Consider the following 14,965-nt stretch of genomic DNA (forward strand, 5'->3'; position numbering starts at 1 on the left):
GAGAGAAAAGTGGAGATGTAACTCTTGGATTGATGGGAAGGGAGTTCAGTAATGATGCAACACTTGGTGAGATGTGAATACTTGGCCAGTGAAGTGGGGGTGATGTGTGTCATAGTGCTCAGAGCAGCCTTATTTGTGATGGTAGAAATTTGGAAATGATAACCTATGTGTTTCTCAATGCAGAATGAGTGAATTATTTTGACAAAACCTGTGAGAATACATATTAAAAAATGTTATTCTCTTTGAGCTTGAAATATGTCATTAAAAATAGTGATAATGGGTATATAGCTGGCAGAGGGATGGCATCTGCAAAGGCCCTGAGGCAGGAAGAAATAACATTCTCAGTGAGTAAATAAGTGAAGGCCTGGTTTTGGGTCTGGAGGCCACTCCACTTTGGGTGTCTTTCTGTTCAAAAGTTTGCTCTCAGCTGCTCCTGAGCCCAGGAGAGGCCCGTATAGAGCCTCAGGAAGGCCTTTCTAGGAGTCCTTGTTGTCAGTTCAGGACAGTGTGATGGTGGGAGAAATTGAACCATTGGGGCAGTGCCTGCCTCGGCCAGATTTATGGGAGGGGAAAGCCTTTGGGGTGAGTCAGCCCTCTGGTTGGAAGAAACAGAGCCTAACTGAGCTTCTGCCAAGGACCCATGGTGACTCCTCTCTCCTGTGGAGGAATTTGCCTGCTAAACAGGCCATCTGAGTGAAGTGAGTCACTGTTTCTCCCTCTTTGTTAATCACAGACACCTCTGAGCAGGTCTGTTCAGCCTCAGCTGCACACACTGGTGAACTTTGAAGCCTAAATGGGCAAGCTGGCAGGTGCTTCAGCTTTGTGTCTACGTATGTATGGCTCTTCTAGAACTTACTGAAGTTGGGCAGGGGCTCCTGGACTCTGGAAACCTGGATTACAGATAGAGAACCACAGATCTGTCCAGCACCTTCCTTTTCTGAGGTGGAAATAGAGGTCCGAAGGCATCTGATCTGAGGTCACGTAGAGAAACTAGGGACCTGGCTCACATCTGCCGCCCCAGAGTGCTTTGTCTTGACCCTCATCGTGAGTCTCTGTGTCCCTGGCCAAGATGAGTCCTGCTGACCTCTTCTGGGGAAAGATGCGTTGTGTCTGACTCTGGCCCCTGAGCCTGGTGGGTGGGGTGGGAACTGGGCATGTGAGGTTCTGGCTGGGGCCACCACCTGCAGGTGCTTCCTGCAGATGTTCTGCTAGGGAGCACTTCCGTCCTCCTCTGTGTGACTCTGGCTGCCGTGTCCTCCAGCATGTACTGGGAGCAGGACAGGGTGCTGGGGGCTATGACCTCCACCCTGCCAATCCCTCCTCAGGCTCATGTGTGCCAGGTGGAGGCTAGAGGGTAATGGGGAGCTGAGAAAACGCTGTATGACCTGTGTGACTCACTCCTCCCCTCTGGGCCTCTTTGTCCCTAGCTGTTCAGTGAGGGGCAGGGCTGGGTGATCATCAAGGCCCCTCCCAGCTCTGACATCCATTAGTTCTGAGTCTGGTGGAGAAGAGGGGATAATTACAGCCCTCTTTCACAGAGCTGTCTTCACTGTGCCAAATGCCTTACACGCATCATCTCAGGACTTCTGTCTGTAAGGCATAGAGGAGACAATTGAAGCAAAGAGAGGTTGAGTAATATGTCCAGAGTGGCACAGCTAGGAAAGGACACGGCTGGTATTTGATTCTAGGCAGTCTGGCTCTGAAATCATATGGTCTTTTTTATTTTTAAATTAATTTATTTGAGAAAGAGAGAGAGAGCATGCGAGCAGGGAGAGGGGCAGAGAGAAAGGGACAAGCAGAGTCTGTGCTGGGCGTGGAGCCTGATGAGAGGCTCGATCTCATGACCCTGAGATCATGACCAGAACCGAAATCAAGAATTGTACACTTAACTGACTGAGCCCCCCCAGGTGCCCCTGGAACATATGATTTTAATCACTGCTGTGCTAGGCTGAATAAGAGTTCTTCAAGGATGGTGACATCCACACGGAATCTGTGAGTATGTTATGTACATAGTGAAAGGGACTTTGCAGAGGTGATGAAGTCAGGGACCTTGAGAGGGGGAGGTTATGCTGGGTTCTCCAGGTGGGCCCAATGTAATCACAGGGTCCTTACAATAGGGAGGCCAAGGGAGATTTGACTACAAAGCAAGGGGACAGAGTGATGAGGCTGTTGGCTTTGCAGACCAAGGAACGGACCATGAACCAAGGAATGGAGGGCAGCTTCTAGAAGCGGAACAAGGTTGAGGGGACAGAGTCTCCTGCAGAGTTTCTAGAAGGAACTGGTCCTGCACCACATGCTGTGAATTTAGCCCAGACTTCTGACTTCCAGAACTTTATTTTTGTTTTTAAGATTTTATTTATTTATTCATGAGAGAGAGAGAGAGAGAGAGAGGCAGAGACACAGGCAGAGGGAGAAGCAGGCTCCCTGTGAGGAGCCCGAGGCAGACCTTGATCCCAGGACCCCAGGATCATGCTCTGAGGCAAAGGCAGACGCTCGACCACTGAGCCACCCAGGTGCCCCCTTTCAGAACTTTAGTATCATGAATTCATGATATTCGAAGCTACTAAGTTTGTGGTAATTTGTTACAGCATTGATTGGAAGCTCAAACAACCACGTTCTACTCACTGTCTCCTTGTGGCGATCTTGGCTTTTTGTATTCATATTTGATTCTGAATTCCTAAGGGTGGAAATCTAATCTGCTAAATAGAGCTCTCCTTGGCCATTTGACAATTAAGGAAGCATTTCAGAGGAAGACTTTGTGAGGCCAACTGCCTCGTCCCGTCTACTCTGCTATAATGGAATTAGGAGAAGGTACAGAGAGAAAATGGCCATGGGAGGACTGGGACCCCAGTATACACCACACCTCTGTAAGTCCCCAGCTGGACACTCCACTTCTCCAGACATTGTCTTTAGTCTTTGAGTGGTCACCCACAGTGCGGTCCGTACTATGTGCCCAGCGTGTCTTTGTGGGCCAAGCAAGCGTAGCTGGGGCCAGAGTCTGAGGCAGCAGGTGGTGGGCTGTTCCCCAGGTCCCTGCAGGGAGCACATGTGCCATGGCTCATTCTCAGGTACCAGTGTGCTCATGGTAGAAGTAGCCTGTGATCTTTACTAGGTCAGGACCTTTAAAGGAAGCAGTTCTTTCTGCAGAGATACTGCCTTGAACTGGTCTTAAAGGACAGTGCCAGCACTCTGGAACCCAAGGTGAGGCTCTCTAGTTGCTTTCAGGAGCACGCAGCAAGGGGTTCCTTTACCTTCCCTGGAATGTGGCTAAACTGCTTGCAGATCCATCACAAGGACCCCTACAGCCTGAGAACTCCTTCACCTAGCTCCTTGTCTGGAGAAACTGAGGCTCAGAAAGGGGAAGGCCCACCTAGGCTTATATGGCCAAGATTCCTTGATGGGAATTCCAAGGTCAGAAATGATAGGGGATTTTTCTGGGCTCGCATTAAGACAGGAAATTCACTTACTCCTTCGTTTAACAACATTTTATTGCATACTTGCTTGGTGCCCACCACTGGGTACAGTCATGGTGCCAACTTCCAAAAAATAACCTAAAGGTAACCTAAAGGTTAGAAAGGAGTGGATGGTAAGAAGCAGAATTAATAGATAAATGAATAAAACAATTTCAGGTCATTATAGTTTATAAAAGGAATCTATGAGCTGTGACAATGGAGAATCATGAGGGTACCCAGTAGACAGAGTGATCAGTGAAGGCCTCTCTGAGGAGGTGACTTCTCAGCTGGAAACCAAAGATAGAGTCATGGGAAGAGTGTTTCAGGCAGAAGAAACAGCCAAGACATAGACTCAGAGTAGGAAGAGCTGGTGTATATGGGGAACAAAAGGCAGCCCAGTGCAGCTGGAGCAGAGTGAACCCGGAGATGAGGCCAGGGAGGGAGGCATGTGGGCATCAGCCTGTAGGGCCTTGTCGCTCATGGCAAAGAGTTCAGATTTCATCCCATAGGCCATGGGGAGCCATTGGAGGGACTGGCAATAGTTTGCACTTGTAGAATGCCACGGGCTGTAATGGACAGTGGGTTGGGCTTTGGCAGGAAGCAGATGGAGGCAAGGAGGCCAGTCAGGAGGCTGCTGCCATCATCCTGTGAGATGTGATGTGATGGTGGCTTGGCCCAGCGCAGTGGCCATGAAAGAGAAGGGAGATGGCCGAGTCAATATGTCATTTAGGAGTAGAATCCATAGGACTTGACAGATGGTTGCAGGTGGGAGGCCATGTTCGTTAGCTGTTGCTGTGTAACAAATTACCCCACACTTAGCAGCTTAGAATGACAGCAGATGTCTGGTGTCTCCTGGTTTTTATGGGTCAGGAATTCAGGAGCAACTTAGCTGGGTGGTTCTGACTCAGGGTCTTTCATGAGATTGCAGTCAAGAGGTTGGCTGAGGCTGCCATCATCCAAAGGCTTGACTGGGGGCTGGAGGCTCCACTTCCAAGGGGGCTCGTTCACATGGTTGGTAAGTTAATGCCGGTGGTTTGCAGGAGGTCTCAGCTCCTTCCTACCTGAGCCTCTTCACAGATCTGCATGAGTGCCCTTCAAGCGAATGCTCCAAGCGAAAGCAGGGCAGAAGGCACAACAACTTTCGTGACCTAGCCTCAGAGTCATACTCCATTTCTTCTATCACATCCTGTTGGTCACATGGGTTCAATGTGGGAGGGGACCATGGAGGCTATGAAGACCAGAAGGCAAAAATCCCGGGGCCTTCTGGGAGGCTGCTTACCACAGAGGCCAGGAGGAGGATGGAATCAGGGATGACACCTAGGTTTCTGGCCTAAGTGGCTGGATGGCTGAATGATGGTAGCATTTACTGAGAAAGGGAGACCGGTGGAGAAACATGGTTTGGGTGTAGGTAGAGGGGAATCAAGAACTCTCTTCTGGACCCTAGTTTGGGAGACTTCACCTCTGTGCTGGAAACTCTTCTGTCTGTAGCTGCCTCTGTGCTGCACTGGTTTTGGGCTTTGTGGTCTCAGGCTTTGGGGAAACTTTCTGAGGGCCCAAGTTCTCACATGTCCCTTGAACTAATAATGTGTCAGCCTCGTGGACTGGGAGTTATGAACCAAGGATTCTTAGGTTCAAATCCTAGCTTAGCCATTTAGTGGCTGTGTGATCCTGGGCCAGATGCTTGGCCTCTCTGGTCTTGTTTCCTCATGTGCACAGTGACTCTACTTTGCTGTGGTATCCTGAAGGTCAGAGAAGATGGAGCTGAAGCACTCAGGCCAGGGCCTGGGTCTCCATTTCCTCTTTGTATCTCAGAGCACCCAGTCCTTCCATGGGCAGTCATATCTTCATCATAACTCCAGGTCACTGGGTGGATTTTGATTGGGAAGGATTTCTAAAGAGTCTGTTCAGCTTCTTTTGGGTAGGTGATGCAAAAATTCTGGGGGCAGCAGAAGTAATTATTACTCACAGGGAAATGCAAATATTTTTACGAATATCCTATGAAAAATTGGGGCATTTTTTTCATGAGCAAATAGTCCTGTTTATTTCTCCAACAAAATAGCCACAGCTGGGCGACAGGGGCCAGCTTACAGCTACCAGTGGCTTTTCTCAGGGGTCAGTTCACACCCCCCTCCCTGCACCCAGCCTTTCTCTTCTTTAACCAAGAGAAAACATAGTGAAGACAAAAGTGACCAAATTTGGGCTCTGCTGAGAGAAGAGGATTACTTTTGCAGTGAAAAGTTAGTTTTTGTGGCCAAACTTTCTCAACTGTGAAAACCGGTGTGGACAAAGTGTAGTAAGCCCCAAAATACATTGGAAATATGGTTTTCCTTGGAAAGGACATTTTAAAGAAGGTCATCAGTGTTTGCAAGAGGATGAGATGTCTGCTTTCCCCAGAAGGAGATTTCTCTAAACTGAAGAGACACAGAAGAGTAGAGAAAACAATGGGAAGCCCCTGGAAGGGTGCCTTGGGGAGCCAGGCTGGGGAACAGCAGGGTTTGAATCATGTTAGTGCCTGGTACAGCACCAGGGCTTTAACCACATTCTCTGTCTGCCCTTACAGAGGGCATCTGGGTATTATTGACACCAGTCAGGTAACTGGCTCAGAGAGGTTGGTGAGGTGGCCTGTCGTCACTCAGCTTATGGACAGAAGAGTTAGAAGTTCAACCCCGCCTGTTTTATGAGAGACCCACCCCACCCTCTCTTTCCATGCTGCCCAGAAAGAAGGGGCTCTAGGATCAGGGTTAGGATAGCTGACACAGGGATGGGAGGAGATAGGACCAGGGCAAGGGCGGGGGAGGCTGTCTGCACCCTGCCTCTCCCACAGAAGGCAGTTGTGTTCCCATTTTGGCTCAGAAAAGACGATGTGTGATGTGCTTGTGTGTGTGTGTGTGTGTGTGTGTGTGTGTGTGTGTGTGTGTTAAAGTCCATTTGGAAACCATCTCTTCTCTTCTGGGCCTTCCTCTCCATCTGTTTATCCGTTATTCACCAAAGATGTATTGAGCATTTACTGTGTGCCGGGCACCATTCTGGGTGCTTGGAATAAAACAAGATCCCTGCCCTCATGAAGCCTACATTCTCATGGAGGGAAGAGCAGAGATAGGGAATAAGCGATGAGCAGAATAAATAAGCCACACAGAATGTTACAAGTTAGTCTGTATAACGAAAAAGTAAAAGTAAAAAAAAGGCACAAGGTTTCAGAAGAGGTGGGCACAGCCTGTAGCATTAAAAAGGATGATCAGTAGGTGTTACTTTGGAGGGAAAAAATGTTTTGGAATGAGATAGAGGTGGTGGTAGCATAATATTGTGACTGTTCTAAATTCCACTTAATTGTTCACCTAACACTGGTTAATTTCTTATTGCATTTATTTCACTTCAAATTATTTATTAGAAAAAAAGGGGGCAGTCAGGGTCAACCTCATGGAGAAAGTGAGATCTGTGCAAAAACCTGAAGGAGGCAAAGGGGTTAACCCTGAGGACATTTTCTCCTCAGGAGAGGGAAGCAGGTTCCAGGCAGATACACTCAGGCAAACTGAGACCAGTGGGGGCAAATCCAGCCTGCTGCCTGCTTTTGTAATAAAGTTTTATTGGACTGTTGCCCATTTGTTTACATATTGTCTATGACCCAAAGACTCTGGGTCTCTTGTAGAAAGACTCTGGCCCTTCTAGAAAATGCATGGAGACTCCTGAGCTAGAGCAGAGGTCAGGGGGGATGGTGCCCCAGGTGTTTGAGGACTTTGAGGCAAATGTGGTGGGAGTGAGGGAGCAAGCAAGGGAGTAAAGGCAAGTGAGGTTAGATAGGTAACGGGTTCAAGTCATGTAGCCCCTTGCGTGACTTCCCTGTGGCACCCTCTGACAAACATCAGACAGAGGCTGACATCATGCTGATGGGGAAGTGGTCTGTGAGCGTGCATATGTGCATGTTGAGGGGAGTAGTGGTGAGATAGAGATAGAGAGATGGCTGGACTTGGATTCAGAAGATCTGGGCTTAAGACCTCCTGTCTGTTCCTTGCCAGCTCTGTGCCTCAGTTCTCTCATCTATAAGAGTCGTGTGGCGGTACTGGTGGTAGAGAGTGATGGTGGTGGTGGTGGTGGCGGCAGCGGTGGTGGTGGTAGTGGTGACGGTATTGTTAGTGGTGATCATGGTAGTGAGGAAGGTGGTGGTGGTGATGGTGATTGTGGTGATGTTGATAGTGATGATGGTAGTGGCTGGGATGGTGGCAATGGGGATGGTGATAGTAACGGTGGTGGTGGTGGTGATGATGATGATGGTGCTAGGAGGATGGTGGTAGGGTAGTTGGTGCAGATGGTGATGATGGTGACGCTGATGGCAGTAGTGATGGTGATGGAGGCGGTAGTAGGGATGGTGATGGTGATGCTGCTGCTGCTGCTGCTGCTGGCTGCATTTAATTCTTAGTTGCTAAGAACTCTGCACACTTGCCTCTAATTCAGAACCTGGCAAAACAAATTGGGTAGCAGCAGCATCCTTTGCAGGAGAAAACAGTGCGTGCCTTAGCAAGACCACACAGCTGGTGTGTTGTGTGGCTCAGAAACAGTGCTGTGGTTACCCACTTATACTGCACTGAAGAGGCCTCGAGGCCGTGTGCGGGAGAGTCCCTAGTAAGCAGCCCAGTTGTCTGTCACTCAAGGGCAGCAGCCTTTGGTCAAGGTGGTCCAGTTTAGCACTGCCTCCAACAGCAAGGTTTCCTAGGAGGGACGGTCCCCTAGCCTCTCTGCCCTGCTCTTGGGCTCAGTGTGCTGGAGAGGGGCCATGTCTCCCTGTCCCCATGGCGACCACTTACCAGGCCTGGTGTTGGTTTGGGTTTTCCTAATTTGAGGTTGCGGGATCCTTCTGGTTGTGGCTGAAGTTCTTCTGCTCTGGAAACCCGACTGTGGTGAGGCCATGAGGGGGGCTGGAGGGGGGCCATGTGCTGGGACCTGCCCACAGGCCACAGGCCCCACATGCCCAGTGCCGCCCCCCATGCTTCACACCACTTCAACACCGCACTTCCTTTTGTGAGCATAGTGGAGGTTTTAGGTTCTCATGGCTGACAGCAGCAGCACTGAAACGTTTTTTGCCTGCCTTGTTGGGGGGGAGTGGTCCCTTTGAACAACGGAAGTCCCCAACCAAACAGCTGAGTTCAGCTCCCAGGCAGGGTTAACAGGGTCTGGAAAGGCCTTCGGGCCCTCCCCACCTCCTCTGCCACCTCATTTTACTGACTTTGGGCAGGTGGCTCCACGGCCTGGCTGCACCTGCACCAGCCTGGCAATGTTTTGAACAGAGCTTGGGCTTAATCCTGTGTTCTGGTCCCGTCCCTTAGGTCTCTGCAGTGATGAGATGGGTCTGTGTCTACCGTGTGGTGAAGTTGGTGGTTATGTCAGGCTGTGGAAAGCAGGCAGCCTTGGATGGGGAGAGATACAGTGTCTCCCCACCCCTTCCCTCTCTGGCCCACCCTTGGGGTCCTATGCCAGGTAGGAAGGCACTGAACACACTTGAAGACTCTAGGCTACGTGATGCTCCCTGCCCTGAGGTACCACGGACTTGTTCGGTCCCACATGAGTGGCACAGTTCCCACCTCAGGAGGTTCTGGGCCAGGATGCCTTCAGTGGCCCCATCACATTATGTTTTCCCCTAAACATTCAATCAGCGGATAGTTATGAGTGTGTGTCCACCGGGCCCCACCAGGTCCTGACCTCCCAGCTCGAGCACTTTGGGACAGTGTGTGGTAATGGAGAAACTGAGGGCAGGAGTCGTTTTGATTCAGAGGCATCTAGAAACTTCACAGAGGAGGGTTCCCTGAGGCAGAGACCATGCAAGTGCTGTGGTCCCAACTGGGTCCTATAATTGGAATCTTGCCGTTCAGGCCTGATGAAGAGAGTCTTTGAACCAGTGAGATGCTGCACACCTACCTCATCAGCTTCAGCGGGCATGCCCCTCTGGTGGTGGCAAAGGTGGCAAAGCCCAGGCGGGTGGGACAGAAATATCAGTGGTGGGAAGGCAAGGGTTGGAAGCAGCAGACACAGGGGTCACCTACCTCATTAGAGAAACTGGCCTCCTCTGCTTTGCCTGTCGCCTCTGAGAACACCCCCAGCCTCCCCACGGTGGTATTTTCTGGAAAGCCAGCCCTGCTGGCAGTGCTTTGGAAACTGACTCCTGAAAGCTCACCTGGGTAGAAGGGACTTGAACAGATTCCTTAGCCCCACAGACGTCACAGGCAAAATTGTAACACTACCTTCCACTTGACTGGCCAAGATCGGGTGAGTCATCAGCCCCTTGTGGCTGGGAACACAGAGAGAAATCCTTCCCACGTACAGTCACCAAGATACTCGAGAACTTCCCAGACCTTGATCAAAGTGCGTTGAGAGAGGCCCTTCCAGTTTCCATGCTCCCCGCACCCCATGAGCGCTGTAAAGACCTGCTTTACAACATAATTTGGATTTCTAACAAGTTTGGTTCCTTGTGCGTTAGCACGATGCTGACTTTTCTGAGCCTTGAGGCCCCCGGAGAGCCACAGGCTATTCTGTGTGGGGTGGTGGAGGGGAGCTTGAAGCAGCAGGAGGAGGAAGCCCAGGTGAGAGTCCTGGGACCTTTACAGACTGTGCCCCTTCCCCCCATATCCCATGCCTTCAGCCGGCCGCACCCAAACTGTTCTAGAAGCAAGGGTGGTTGTTTCTGTGGTCTTGCTCCTGCTGCCTCTGGTGATGTCTGCCACTGCCCAGGGAGGCCCCTGCTCACTTGGCCTGCTTCCTTACCCCAGGCCTCCCATCTGCAAAGGCCAGAACTGATTGGATTGTGTAGAGTCTGGGCTGCTGGGCTTGCCTATGGCTTGTGGCCTGGAGAGAAGAGACGAGTTGGCCAATCAGATTTGTTCCCTGGGACTTTAGAATCAGGGTTCCAGCAGGCAGGTGGTGAGCTGGGGCTGAGGGTCCTTGACGGCTAGAATACATTTCTGACACCATCCCGGAGTTAGCACAGCTGCCACAGGTGAGGGGCACAGTCCCACAGTCTGCCCTCCCTTCAAACCCTGGCTGCAAATGTGGGTGTTCCGGGCTACACCCATCTTTGACAAACTGGCTACAAGCTCAGGGACTCACTCACCCCCTCAGGTATGATAATTCACTAGAATGACTCACAGAACTCAGAGCACTTTATTTATAATTTTATCAGAGCAAAAGGACACGAAGCCAACCAGCAAAAGAAAGAAATGTATCGGGCTTGTGAGGGATGCCTTACCCTCCTCCAGCGGCCAGCAAATTCACCTGAGCCCAGTGCTGACTTTTTATTGGGGTTTCATTACTTAGGCAAGAGTGATTTAATTGTTGGCCACATGGCTGAACTCATTCTCCAGCACCCCTCACCCCCAGGTCTCTCCCCAGAGGTCAGGATATTATCACCGGGTTCAGAACCTGCCCAATCATATGGTTGGTTCATTCTGGCATGGCCAGCCCCATCTTGTTAGCATAAACTCAGGTACATTTTTGGGGGCCTACCATGAATAAAAACAATACTCTATCACTTGGAAAATTCTAAGGACTTGGAGGTCACCTCCCAGGAACCAGGGACAAAAGCCAGTCCAATTTCTCATTGTACAGCAGTGGCCAGCTAGGCTTGGGCACAGGGGTAAGTGAGCCTGGTGAGGTGTGCCAAGGGCATCTGGTGGAGTGGGGGGCACACACCCCAGCCCCAGCTTCTCCATGTCTCCATGGCCTTCTGACTCCCACAAACCCAACTGCTCTTACCTGCCTTTCCTGGATTCTTGGAAGCCCCCATTGTCCTGATAACATCTCCTTCTTTGCAGGTCAACTCAAACTAGGGTCTCTTCCTGCTAACCTTAGTTAGAACTGTACTCAACGATGCTGTTTTCGATTTGAGTTGGTGAGTCTGTCCTAAAGGCAAACATCCTCCCTTCTCAGGGCCCACACAATGTATCAGGTCCTCCGTGGATCCTGGCAGGCCTGTCTCCGTAGATGGTTCTCTCCTCCCTGGGATCTGCAGAACACTCAAGGTCCAGAGGCCATCATAATGCAGAGACACCGAATAGAGGGAGTGTCTAATACTGGAGGGCTCGAGGGGATTCCTGCTCAACTTGTTAGGGAGCCAGGCCAAGGTCTGGGGGCATGAAGTGGGGTTACCCAAGGCCGACTTACCTACCTGGACCCCTGTAGGCCAGCACTGAGAGTGTTGGAAATAGGAGGGCTCTTAGACATTTTGCCCCTTGCCCTGGCTGGTGGCCTGGTAAGTGGCTGAAGCTGTGAAGTGTCTGTGTGAGATGAACACTCAAGTCAGGCAGGTGACAGGGCCCTTGGTGCTTGTCAGATCCCTGGATCACTGAATCTGGGGGCTGGGAGGAACGTTTTTTAGTGGTATGCCCCAATCCCGCTGTGTTTCTTCTAATCTGTTTTAGAAGTAGGCAGGGTGGAAATCACCGATCAGAGAGAGAGAGAGAGAGAGAGAGAGAGAGAAAGAGGTCCCTTCTTCCTATTTCCTGTGTGATGTTTAGGAACTCTCTTCTTAACTCTGGAGCAGTGGTTCTCAAGCTTGAGTGAACATCAGAATCACCCAGAAGGCTCATTAATACACAGGTCACTGGGTGCCACTCCTAGAAGATATATGGCGGGGCCCGAGAATCTGCATTTCTAACAAGTTACCCAGTGATGCTGATGCTGCTGATGTGAGGACCACACTGAACCTCTGATTCAAGGCTGTGAAAGAAGCTCTTTCCAACAAATGCACAGAGGCTTCCTCAACTTCCCCCAAGGACGCTTCCTCTGATCAGCCACTCATTTGTCAGCAGAGAAGAACTTTAGACCAAGAGTTGAGGGCTCTTGGCTCACGTTGGGATGCAGCCGCTTGAGTGATTTGAGGCAAGGTTCTTGCTGCTCTGTTTTCTCATCTGCAAAACAGGTTCAACAATAGGACCTGCCTCATGATCTTGTTGTGAAGATAAACTTCAGTGGTGTCCAACCAACCGGCTGTCCCCTGACCCTAGGAAGACAGGAAGTGTCACATTTGTTTAATTTCCAGATCAAATACATCACAGTGTAAGGTTAATGAGAATCGCAGGGTCAATTGTTTTGCAAAGATCTGTCCCACTTCCTTCCAGGGATAGAAAGAGAAGCCCTGGGGCTCAGAGGAGTCCAGCCAACGAGACCGCAGACCACGAGGGCACTGCTGTGGCTGGTTTTTGCCAGTGTCCTTTGGAGGAGGGGACTTGGAGGTGGACTTGCCGACTCTGCCGGCAGCTCCACTCTGCTGTGCCAGTCGGGCCACGGGTGCCTGGGTGGCTGGAGGCTCCTCCGTGCTCAGAGGCCCTCATCACTGGGATCCAGCTGCCACCGAGCCAGCACTGTCAGGAGCTCAGCCTCCCCGCCACCCCCTGCCCCAGCACCGTCCCCCAGAGTAGGCGTGGGCCCGCCTCTCTCTGCCTGCTGTGGCTCCCAGTGTTATCTCAGCCCTCTGCCCTCAGGGCGCGAACCCCTTGCTCCAGCCCAGTACAAGCAACAAGAGTCACAGTAAGCCAGTTTCTTCCCCCACAGTGACAGCTTTCTCATGGCAGCTTTTTTGGAGGAATCCTTTTATTCTTCCCTGGGGGCATCCACCAGAGCTAAAGGAATACCAGTTAGTTTATGAGCGCTTGGCCCATGCTGAAATGGTAGCTCCCTCTTCCTTTGCATATTGTCACCTCACTCCAGGCCCTGCTAGGACTTGCCCTGCTGCCAGAGGAGCCCCCTACCCCTCCTCCTGCCCTGCCACCTCCTTAGCACACTTCCCTGGCCCTCCTGGGGTGCACCTGTAAGAGGCCATTGCTGGCGGCCCTGCCCAGGGGGACCCTGGGGACAGGAGAAAGCAGAAATGATTTCGCTAAACAATTTCCTTCCTGGAAGCCCCCCCCCCCCACCTTCTTATGGGGCCAGCGGGGGGGGCGGGGGGTGAGGCCCCCGAGTCAGGGAGCACTCCTATCTTCCCGTTGCCCACCTTTTTCCAGGTTTTGCCTTGGACTCTTTCCCATTCTGGGAGCAAGACTTGCCATCTTGATCCTTTAGTGCCTTTCCTCAGGGTGGTCAGCTGGCAGAGATCAGCCCATGTCCCTGACATCCTGGCCTTGTCCCTCCTCAGGCTGGACCCCTTTTTTGTCTAGCCCCCCAGCCTGGCCTGAGTGGCTGCCATCTCCTCTCTGGCTGGAGCTGTCTCTCCTCCGTGCAGCCCCTCTGCGTGCCAGGCCACACTCCCAGCAGTCTTGCTCATCTCTGCTCTTTGAAACCTGGAATGAGCTGGATGTCCCTGAGGGCAGGGACCATGTCCAGTTCACTGACTCGTTTCCGGCATATGAAAGATAAACTGTAAGCAGCAATGGGTCAGATAGTAAAGCAAATAAAACCTAAAGTTGCTCAAGGAAAGAAATGGCTGTGAGTTCATATGGGGGGGGGGGGGTTCATTCATTGGCTGCATGAATTCCTCTCCCTGAAGCTCTGGCTTCTCATCTGTAAAATGGGGCTAATGCCATCTGAATGAGCACCAAACGTACATAACACCCAGGTCAGGCTAACCTCAGAGGGCTGAGGGTGGGGTGGGTGGAGGTTGTCATTTATTCCGGCAAACGTTTGTTTACCCAGTCATCCTAACTTAATGAAAGCTTGTGATTAACTGGGCATTGTGGTAGCTGCCCCACCCTCTGGAGGGACATTGAATAAGTCTGTGTGGAGCTGGGAGTGGGCTGTGGGCTTGGCAAGAGAGGTCTGTCTTTCAGGGGAAGCCCTGGAAGGGGAATGAGGCTGGGCCTTGAAGAAGGAGCAGGGCTTCAGCAGGTGGAGGGATCAGGAACATCTCCTGAGGGATAATGGGGCTGGGGGACCGGGTGGCTGGGGGAGGATGCATATACGGGCCAGAGGGGTGGACGATGCTTGCATCTGCTTGGCAAATACTGTTTGAGCATCTACTGTGGGCCAAGGAGAGAGCAACAGAGCAAAGAAACCCAGGCTCCTGCCACCATGGTCTTCCCTCGAGCAGAGAGCCTAAGGATAGGCAAGTAAACCACTAAATAGGAAGCTGTCAGGTACTCATTACAAGTGGGGACTGATGCTGGGAATCTGGTAGTGATTTCACACATGTAGGGTGGACACGCCAGTGAAAACATGCCAAATGTGCTGGGAGAACAGATAAGTGAACCTGCCAACTGACAGGTATGTGAAGAAGAGAGAGACAGAGAGACAGACAGACTGCCCAACTTACTAGGCCTCCCAAACGCTGTTCAGTGGCAGGCAGAGAAGGGGGCCCGCTTCAGCTACCCAGCTCAGAGAAGGCCCTCTGCGGTGGCGGTGTAGTGCACAGGACAGCCTTGAAACTGGTGCCTGTGCTAAGACCTGAAGCATGGGATGAGGAACACTCACGTCACGTAGGCAGAAGATGCTCCTGCCAGAGGGACCAGTGAGTGCTGAGGCCCTGAGAGCAATGACAGGGAGGGAAATAAAGCTTGAGGGGACCGTGACCACGTGGTGAGGGGCTTTGAACCTGGCCA

General features: G+C 51.5%; 1 protein-coding gene and 1 long non-coding RNA gene across 4 annotated transcripts in view; one reads left to right on the plus strand and one right to left on the minus strand.

Moving 5' to 3' along the window:
- Positions 1-14,965, plus strand: part of GRK5 (G protein-coupled receptor kinase 5) — a 212,296-nt gene that overhangs the window by 78,513 nt on the left and 118,818 nt on the right. The window lies entirely within an intron of this gene.
- On the minus strand, positions 3,479-10,150 carry LOC119866602. The gene is made up of 3 exons (XR_005380705.1): positions 9,485-10,150; positions 8,252-8,362; positions 3,479-5,388 (listed from the first exon to the last, which is right to left on the minus strand). It is a non-coding gene; the product is annotated as an uncharacterized LOC119866602 (long non-coding RNA).

The sequence above is a fragment of the Canis lupus genome, chromosome 28, assembly GCF_011100685.1.
Source record: "Canis lupus familiaris isolate Mischka breed German Shepherd chromosome 28, alternate assembly UU_Cfam_GSD_1.0, whole genome shotgun sequence".
NCBI classification, from domain to species: domain Eukaryota; kingdom Metazoa; phylum Chordata; class Mammalia; order Carnivora; family Canidae; genus Canis; species Canis lupus.